This window comes from Pelodiscus sinensis, chromosome 26 (genome assembly GCF_052426305.1).
Source record: "Pelodiscus sinensis isolate ZL-2025 chromosome 26, ASM5242630v1, whole genome shotgun sequence".
Classification (NCBI taxonomy): domain Eukaryota; kingdom Metazoa; phylum Chordata; order Testudines; family Trionychidae; genus Pelodiscus; species Pelodiscus sinensis.
In genome coordinates, this window is record NC_143077.1 from 14,158,899 (window position 1) to 14,167,859 (window position 8,961).

Below are 8,961 nucleotides of genomic sequence, written 5' to 3' on the forward strand. Positions count from 1 at the left end.
CACCAGTTTATACTGGATAATGATCCAGCTTGGTGATGTCCCTGGTGTCCTGAATTTACAAGGGTGGAACGGGGATCAGACCTGGCCCAGTATCAGAACAGCTCTTCACAGATGCTTCTGTTGCAGCAGTAGCTACATCCCTGCCTTTGTACTGAGTCAGCCTCAAGCACAGCCCAGTTCAGAATCACGCCAGCAGCAGACTCCTCCGTGCGAGGATGCCTGGTGTCTCTCTGCTGTGGACAGCTCCCTCTGCCCGGTCATAAAGTGCTTGAAATGCACCATCGATTGCGCTTTATTAGATCGTACCGAGCAGGAGCATATGAACGGAGAGATTTAATAAAACCCCCCTCCAGACACGAGTGAGCCGAGTCGCCATTATCCGACCACGAATGCGGCCGGGAGAAATTGGGTGGCTTGGAACTCGCGTGGCTTGGTGCAGGAAATCTCACAAGGCTACCAAAGTGAGTCCAGGTGACAATGGGCATGCGGGTGCCGCTGATCTAGCAGTCGAAATGCACCAGTTGGGCCCTCCACCGCGGCCAGGTCCTCCAGCTTGCAGGCTCTCAGCTGGGCGCTGCAATGCAGGAGAGGGCAGGCTGTGAGTGCAGCCGCACCAGCACTAGGGTGTGGGGGAAGCTGGGGCTGTGGGGGGCTGGTCCGAGCCTGGGGGAACCTGCAGAGCTCAGGGCTCCCCTTGCCCCCGGGGCCTGAGACCCCAGAAGCAGCCAGGTGGGCTCAGCCCACAGCTTCCACTGCACAAGGGGCCAGTGGCTGGGGGGGAGCAGCCAAAGGGGTTAACGGCTGACGTGGGGGGGAGTTAGCAGCTGGGGGGCTAAAATGGCGGCAGAGGATCCAGGCTTTGGGGACAAGGAGTGGCTGGATTTCCTGAAGGAGCAGCTCATGCGCGTCTTCCAGCGCCGCCTGCAGACCCTCCCCGAGGGATGCTCCTCCCTGAGACAGCAGGTACCGGCCGAGCCTGGGAGGCAATGGGAGCAGGATGCTGCTCCTGCTGCTGCTCCCAGGCTGGCCCCGGGCGGTGTGTGCCAGGCTGAGGGGGCCTGCTGGAGCTGTCTCAGAGCCTGTCCCATCAACATGCCTCACGGTCAGGTTCTGCTCCTGGCCAGCTCCCAGGCTGGGGATCCTGTTGCTGCTCCATTGGCCAGAATCCAACCAATGGAGCTGTGGGAAGCCAGGCCTGGGACAGGGAGCTTGAGAGCAGCGCGGGTGCAAAAAGCAAGTAAGTGCTGCCCAGACTCTGCACACCCCGCCGTGCAAAACCCTGCACCCCCAGCATGCTCCTGCCCCCTCCGCCCTGGCCAGATACCCACCCGCATCCTGCTCCAGCTTCTCTGGGAAACGAGGCTGACATTCTGTGCCTAATGGAAAGAGAAAGACTTCGGCAGTGGTCCTGGAAAAAGCAAGGGGGGTGTTTCACTCACGCACACGCACAGGGCCTCTTATTCCAGGGTGAGACAAACAACTTTCCAGCTGCAGTAAAAGCTCATCTCTTGACTGGACAGAAGAGACAAATGAGGGTAGCTAGAGCAAGGGACAACAATTAAGATGTAGTCTCAGAGGGTATGTTTACACTTGCCCCCTAGTTCGAACTAGGGAGGCAAATGAAGCATACCGAAGTTGCTAATGAAGCACGGGATTTAAATATCCCGCGCTTGATTAGCATATTTGCGGCCAGTTGCCATTTTAAAAAGCCGGTAACCCGAATTAACTCGCCGCGTGTAGACGTGGTAGTCCGATCCAAAACTCTTCCCTTGAATTAATTGTTACTCCTTGTGCAGTGAGAAGTAACAGTTAATTCGAGGGAAGGGTTTTGGATCAGCCTACCACGTCTACACGCGGTGAGTTAATTCGGGCTACCGGCTTTTTAAAATGATGACCGGTTGCGAATATGCTAATCAAGCGCGGGATATTTAAATCCCGTGCTTCATTAGCAACTTCGGTATGCTTCATTTGCCTCCCTAGTTCAAAGTAGGGGGCATGTGTAGACATACTCATAGCTATCAAGGAAAAGCTGTCCATGTTTGGGATGGTGGGAGGGGGGAGGGGTTAACAGGACACTGTTGAATTAACGTAGAAACTATCATGAGCTTTCAGAAGAAGTGGGTTGTGCCCATGAAAACTCATGACCCCATCTACAATTTTCTCAGGGTATGTCTACACTACCCTCCTATTTCGAAATAGGAGGGTAATGTAGGCATACCGCAATTGCAAATGAAGCCCGGGATTTGAATTTCCCGGGCTTCATGTGCATAAGCCAGGCGCCGCCATTTTTAAATCCCAGCTGGTTCGAACCCCGTGCCACGTGTAGCCGCGCGGCACGGGGTTCGAACCAGCCGGGATTTAAAAATGGCGGCGCCCGGCTTATGCAAATGAAGCCCGGGAAATTCAAATCCTGGGCTTCATTTGCAATTGCGGTATGCCTACATTACCCTCCTATTTCGAAATAGGAGGGTAGTGTAGACATACCCCCAGTCTCTAAGGTGCTGCAAGACTGTTGTTTTTAAAGTTTTTCCTGTTACAGACTAACTCGGCCACCCCTCTGAAACTGTTGAATTAGTTTGAACATAAAAATGTGACCTATCTTCAAATGCTCTGATGAGGCAGGGAAAACGAAAGATCCCTGGGAAGTTGGAGAACACAATTACAGTGGGTTATACAATATGCCCCATGCAACATTTTATTCGCCTATCTGCCCCTCGTTGGCTAAAGGGGAGCAGTTAGCTACTCAACAATATCCCCAAAGCTTTGCCAAGCTGCTAGTCGAGGGCAAATTCTGTTCTCACCCAGGCCAGGGTGTGCAATGCTCATTGGGCTGAGACCATGGTGATGAGTAGAGCCCAGATTAGATTTGAGTCCTGTAAATCTCTCCTTAAAACCCACGTGTGTCAGGCTGGCGACAACACACAGGCAAGAGGTTAGTCAGCTGAAGAGCCAGGGCCTCTGTTTATGCCGTTAACCAAGGTTGTTTCATGAGCTCGTGCCTAGACTGTAAACTCATCAGGGTAAGGAGCATCTTTCTGTTATGTCTGTACAGTACCAAGCACAATGGTGGTCCTGGGGTGCTTGATTGGTGGTCTCCCGTCACCTCCTCATTAGCAATAATAACAACAGAATCACAGACATGTCAGGCTGGAAGGAGCCTTGAAAGGCCACCAACTCCAGCGCCCCGCACCGAGGCAGGACCAGGGAAATCTAGCCCATTCCTGCTACGTGTTTGTCTAACCAGACTCTATCTGATTTATCAGCATCTGGGTACGGCACCCCCCCGCGCCCCCGTAGTGGCATGAACAGACTCCACCAGCCAGTAGAATCGAGGGAGTTTATTGCTTCTCCAGGATACAGCACAGCACAGATGTAATCTGGTTACCAGAACTGGGGCTAGGAGGCCTCAGTGCCCCCCCTTGAGATGGGGGGGGTGGCTGGGCCCTACAATCACAGCCCCCTCCCTAGCTCCTTCTCCCCTGCTTCCCAGACAGCAAAACTCAAGACCCTCCCTTCCAGCCCTGCTCCCCAGCCAGGGGCGGCGTTCCACCTTCCTTTGTTCCTCTCCCTGGGGGGTAACTGGTAGAACAGGTTCCCTCCCTGTCCCATCAGCTACTCGGCTGGGCCGTGGTACAGACAGCAGCCAGTGGGGGTCACCCACAGCCCGAGCCTAGCAATCAGCAAGGTACCCCCACTACGTCACACCCCGCCTTGGACACAGAAGTGCATTTGAGACCTCCCCGGAACGGAGTCGATGGGGGCATGTCATTCATAGGACACTTCTGTTAAATGCTCAGAGTAGTAACCTTTTATGCAACAGCATCACGTCATGGACTCAAAGTCAGTTTGTGACCCACTCATGGGTGGTGGGTTACGCAGGCTAAGGGAGACTGTGCCTCACCAAGGAGCTGAGCATGGCCCCCTGCTTTGCCCTTGTGCGGCTCCTGTCCAATTTCCTGCGCTCCGGCAAGGCTGGGGAGGTTAAAGTGGGTGGCTGCACATTACCTGCCTTCCCCATGCTCTGGGGCAGAGGGGGCTACCCTGGGGTGAGGCTCAGGGCCAGTGGCTATGCTGGCAGGGGGGCTCTGAGCTCTCGTGGGGAGCAGAAGGGGCGGGGCTCCTCCAGCCAGGGGTTCAGCTGCTGCCCTCGGATACGTTGGCACCCACAGAGTCTTTTCCGCAGTACTACCACGTAGCCAGTTTGTCCTCCTTTGGGAGCGTGACATTTCCCCTCTCTTGGGGTAGTCCTTTGCACTTGTCTTTATTGACTGTCCCTGGGTTGAATTCAGAGCAATTCTCCAGTTTGCCAAGGTCATTTTGCAGTCGAATCTTGTCCTCCAAAGTGCTGACAACCCCTCCAGCTCAGTGTCAGCTGCAATTTTTGCAAGCGCCCTGTCCACTCTCTTCTCCAAGTCACTGAGGAAAACACTGCACAGTACTCAACCCAGGCCTGAGCCCTGTGGGACCCCCCTTAGATGTGCCCTTCCAGTTTGCCAGCAAACCATGGTACCCACCCTTTGAATATGGTCTTTCAGCCAGCTGTGCACTCAGGGTGTGTCTAGACTACAGGGTTTTGTCGACAAAAGTGGACTTTTGTCGACAAAACTATACCTGCGTCCACACTGCCTTTGAGTTATGTCGACATATGTAAACCTCATTCTACGAGGAATAATGCCTTTTGTCGACAGAGTTCTGTTGATAGAAGGCATTATTGCATCTACACTGTCCTTTGCGTCCACACTGTTATGGCAACAAAGCGGCTTGCTTTGTCGACAGAACTGGATGTAGTCTAGATGCTCTATGTCGACATAAGTTTTGTCGACAGATTCTGTCGACAAAACTTATGTCGACGTAAGCCTGTAGTCTAGACATACCCTCAGTGTATAGTAATTCCATCTAGCCCGCATGTCCCTAGTCTGTTTATCCAAAACCTGCGTCAAAAACCTCACGAAAATCAAGCTATGCCATGACTGTTATGTCTCCCCATGCGCCAGGCCAGTAACCCCGCCAAAGAATGTAATAGCTTGCTCTTATCGCACACGTTTATCAGTAGACCTGAAAGCATTTTACAGAGCAGGGCAGTCTCATTATCCCCATTTCACAGATGAGGGAAACTGAGGCACAGGATGTGGAAGTGACTTTCCCAAGGTCGCTCAGCAGGCAGTGGCTGAGCTGTGAATTCACCCTGTCTCCTGAGTCCTAGCCCAGGGCAGTGTCCAGGGTCTGGCCAAGGTGAGCAGGTACACACAAGAGGTTCACAGAGCAAGGTTAGCTGAGCTGCTGTTTAGGGAAATGGTGCCGAAAGCGATTCAGAAGCTCGAAGAGGGAAGGGTTTAATATCGAAAGGGAAACCACCAGGGCAGTGCCAAAGCTACAGTGCGTGTGGTGGAAGTTCAGGCACCTGCTCCTCTCCCACTACTGGTCCCTCTGATTAGCGTCTCCATGCCCTGCCTGCACGTGCCCATTTCAGTCCCGACTCGTTGCTTTCCAGACCATTGCACTTGGAGCTTGTTAGTGAGCTGAGTTGTTCCAGTCCTGCCTCACTCAGCTAGCTCTGCCCGGGCACCTCGGTCCCCCCCTGCCGCCCCCTCTGCTAGTCCAGCCTGGAGCTCTCCCCCAGCTCTGCCTCAGTCTCATCACCTCGGCCATTGCAGCCTTGGTGCACATGCACCCTGCCCCGCAGCCGCTCTGCTAACGCACGCCTGACAACGCCTGCTGAGAGACACCCCGCCGTGGCAACCCAGCCCCTCACGCTGGCTGAGGCACTTGGTCGACAAGCCAGTGCCCGCTAGGGACCAGGGTGCGCAAGCACCTCACTCATTTTCATTGGGCTACGTCTGAACCCCTGGGCAGCACCGCTCCTGCCTTGCACCCACTAGGCTTCTTCCCCCTGCGGGTTTCTGGCTCTGGCTCCTCAGAGGGGCTCGTGGTCGCGTCTCCTCTCGTCTGAGCCAGGCCCCGTGAGGCACTCTGGAGAGCAAGCCAGGCTTTATTTACAAACTCTCCGCTCATCTGACCCTCCGCCCCCGTCCCTGCCTCGGCAGCGTTAGTGAGGGGCCTGTGGGTGGGGCAGGAGCCTCTGGGCCGTGCTGAACAGTGGCCTGTGGTGCTCACCACGTGGAAAGGGAACAGCCAGAGGCTGCTGCCTGTTGTGGAGTCAGTTGTGAAAGACCCCGAGAGCTTAAAGCGGGGGGGGGGGGGGCACATTTTAGAAATGTCTGGAGTGGCCGCTGGCTGCCCCAGAAGGGGCGGGGACTCGGGTGGATGGGGCAGGGCCAGGAGGCTTCCTGTGCTCCCCCACCCACAGTCCCCGCTTGGCCTGGGGGTGGGGAAGCCCTCCCCACCTAGAGAGAACCACCGGCCATTTTGAACAGCTGGCAGTTCGCCCTAGGTGCCATTTGACCCCCTCGAGGGGACGAGACTTCGCGCTCCCCTGTCCCCAGGTCTCAATTGGCCTGGGAGGGGGAGGGGGACCGGCAGGGCGGTCATGAGCTGGATCAAACGGCTTGGGGGCCGGATTGGGCCTGCGGACGCTGTCTTGCCCACCTCTGGCTTAAACCCTCATTCAAAATAACAGACCTCCCCTTAGCTCTGCCTTCCAGAAGCTCCTCTGCTCCTGGCCCCAGATGATGCAGGCGCTTGGGCAGCAGGCCAGGCCAGACAGCATCGCCGATGTGGCTCAGTGTGATCTGCTCAATGCATCATTCACCTGCCCCCTCTGAGCTTTCCCTGCCCAGAGTCCCTGGGAGCTCTGCCGGGGAGGAGGCTGGGGCTGGGGAACTGGACTTTTTAGTAAAAGCCCCCTATGGACCTCATGCAAAGGGAAGTACCTTGGGTTGCTGCTGGCACTGGGAATGTGCCCTGGGTTTGGCGTGGGCTGTGCCAAGCCAACGTCTCCCTGTGGTTCCGCTCTGGAGGGGGGTCCCAGGGGGAATCAGGCCCCGAGAAGGCTCAGAGCAGCGAGTCCACCGGTGCACGAGGGCTGTAGAATGAGTGAACTGGCTAGACAGAGGGCCGTCCCTCCCGCCCCCATGGAAACAAAAGCTGAGGGGTAAAGTAAAAAAAGAAACGCACTGTGAGGCAGGGGCCAGAGTCTCAGCTGGTGGAAAGGGACATCAGGGAACAGTGACTCTGAAATGAACTTGGGGGGCATCCTGGGAGATCAGCCGAGCATGTGATCCTGGGATGTAGCTAGTGGGGACTCGGGGGCAGCTGACGAGATATATGGCCCTAATGCAGCTGCTAATCGGATAGCGTCCACTATCAGGGTGCATCTAGACAGCACCCTTACCTCGAAATACACTATGCAATTTGCACTGCGGAAATTGTATAGCTTGTTTCGATGTTATTTGGAAATAAGGTGCTATTCCGAAACCTCCCTTATCCCTCCTGCAATGTTTCCAGGGACGTCGGAATAGCAAGCCCATGATATTTTGATATAACGGGCTTGCTCTTAAGATGTGGAATAGCTATTTCAGGATCCTGGTGGTATCTTGAAATAGCTCCACTGTGTAGACGTAGCATGAGTGTTCACAATTCAGGAAAGAGGCTGATAAGTTAGCGAGGGCTCAGAGAAGAGCCAAGGCAGAGTTGAAAGGCTTGGAAAACATGCCTGACAGGGAGAGACTCAAAAGCTCAAGCCGGATCAGGGTCTCCTGGGGGAATGGGAATTGGAGAATCGAGGGCTCTTCCATCCAACAAACAAAGGTACCGAAAGATCAGTCACTGCAAGGTGACGCTGGACAAATTCAGCTTAGAAATAAGATGCATTTTTAACAGTGCTCCACCTGCCATCAGCTGACTCAGCTCTGACTAATAGAACCCCGCGCACCCCCAAGGGGCTGAGAACACAGGGGAAAGGCTTGCGATTCTGAGCTGGTGAGGATTCCCCATCCCGGCTTCAGCCCTCCCAGGCAACAGCTTGTTGCCCTGAGGTAGCTCATGCTCATAGAAGGAGACCGGCCAGTTTTACTACCCCTGGGTTTAGAAGAGGTGAGGAAACAGAGCACAAATCCAAAGCCACTTCATGGGTCACTGGGACTAGCTGTCAGGAGTCTTGGAGCCCACTGCTCTGCTCTGCTCTAACCACTAGGTCACGCTCCCTGCATAAAAAAGGGCAATGCCATTAAATCCAAAAGGGTCTTTCCGGGGCTTCATTAACACCGAGTCAGATCCTCAGCAGGTGTCAACCAGCGCAGCGCCCTCCAAGCCAATGGAGTGAGGCTGATTTCCAGCAGCCGAGGCCCCGGTGACAGCAGTTTGCTGCATGCTGAGCAATAGGACAATCACAGCTAATGATGGCTCATGTATTTGACCGTCTCCTTATTACCATTTTCTGTTCTTCAAAGGGCCACCCCTGTTCTCCTTTTCTTTCATTGTTCTGGAGCGTCTAAGTGAGGCAGTGTGCAGAGGTGAGTTCTTCTCCCCCTCCCCCTTTTCCTTCCCTTTCTTCTCTGAAAGACATAAAAATAAACTCACTCGCATTCAATGGGTAGAAATGATGTGTGAGCAGCCGGAGCCTGTGGCTAGCTGTTAAAAATCTTTAATAAGTGAGACTCTGTCACCAGGAATATAAAAGGGAATTGAAAGGGGAGATTAAACACAGGGAATTATGTATTCGGCCTTCTGCTAAATCCAGAGGGGCTTGTGTTTCTTTTCTTTTCCCTCCACTACCTCTGATCTGCCTTTGTTGTAGCTTTTAATGACGCCCAGATGGGAAGAGAACAATAGCTTGTGGGGAACATTTTAGGAATAGGCTTGCTTGATCATCAGATAGAGCGGTAAATCCCAGCAGGCAAAGGAGGCGTGGCTTAGCAAAGGACTAACAGGGTATTTTCTCTTCCAGATTAGTGGTTGTGACATGAGCCCACTTTTGTTCCTTGTAGAGATGGGTCTAAAGCAGGGGCGGGCAATAAGAAGGAGGCAGTTTGCCCCTGGCAGACCACTGGTGGCTTCCACAGG

The 8,961-nt window shown here is 54.3% G+C and overlaps 1 long non-coding RNA gene across 1 annotated transcript; it reads right to left on the reverse strand.

Moving 5' to 3' along the window:
• Window positions 1-2,599: 2,599 nt before the first annotated feature.
• On the reverse strand, window positions 2,600-8,574 carry LOC112546859 (uncharacterized). The gene is made up of 3 exons (XR_012897643.2): window positions 8,330-8,574; window positions 6,831-6,982; window positions 2,600-2,638 (listed from the first exon to the last, which is right to left on the reverse strand). It is a non-coding gene; the product is annotated as an uncharacterized LOC112546859 (long non-coding RNA).
• Window positions 8,575-8,961: the final 387 nt, after the last annotated feature.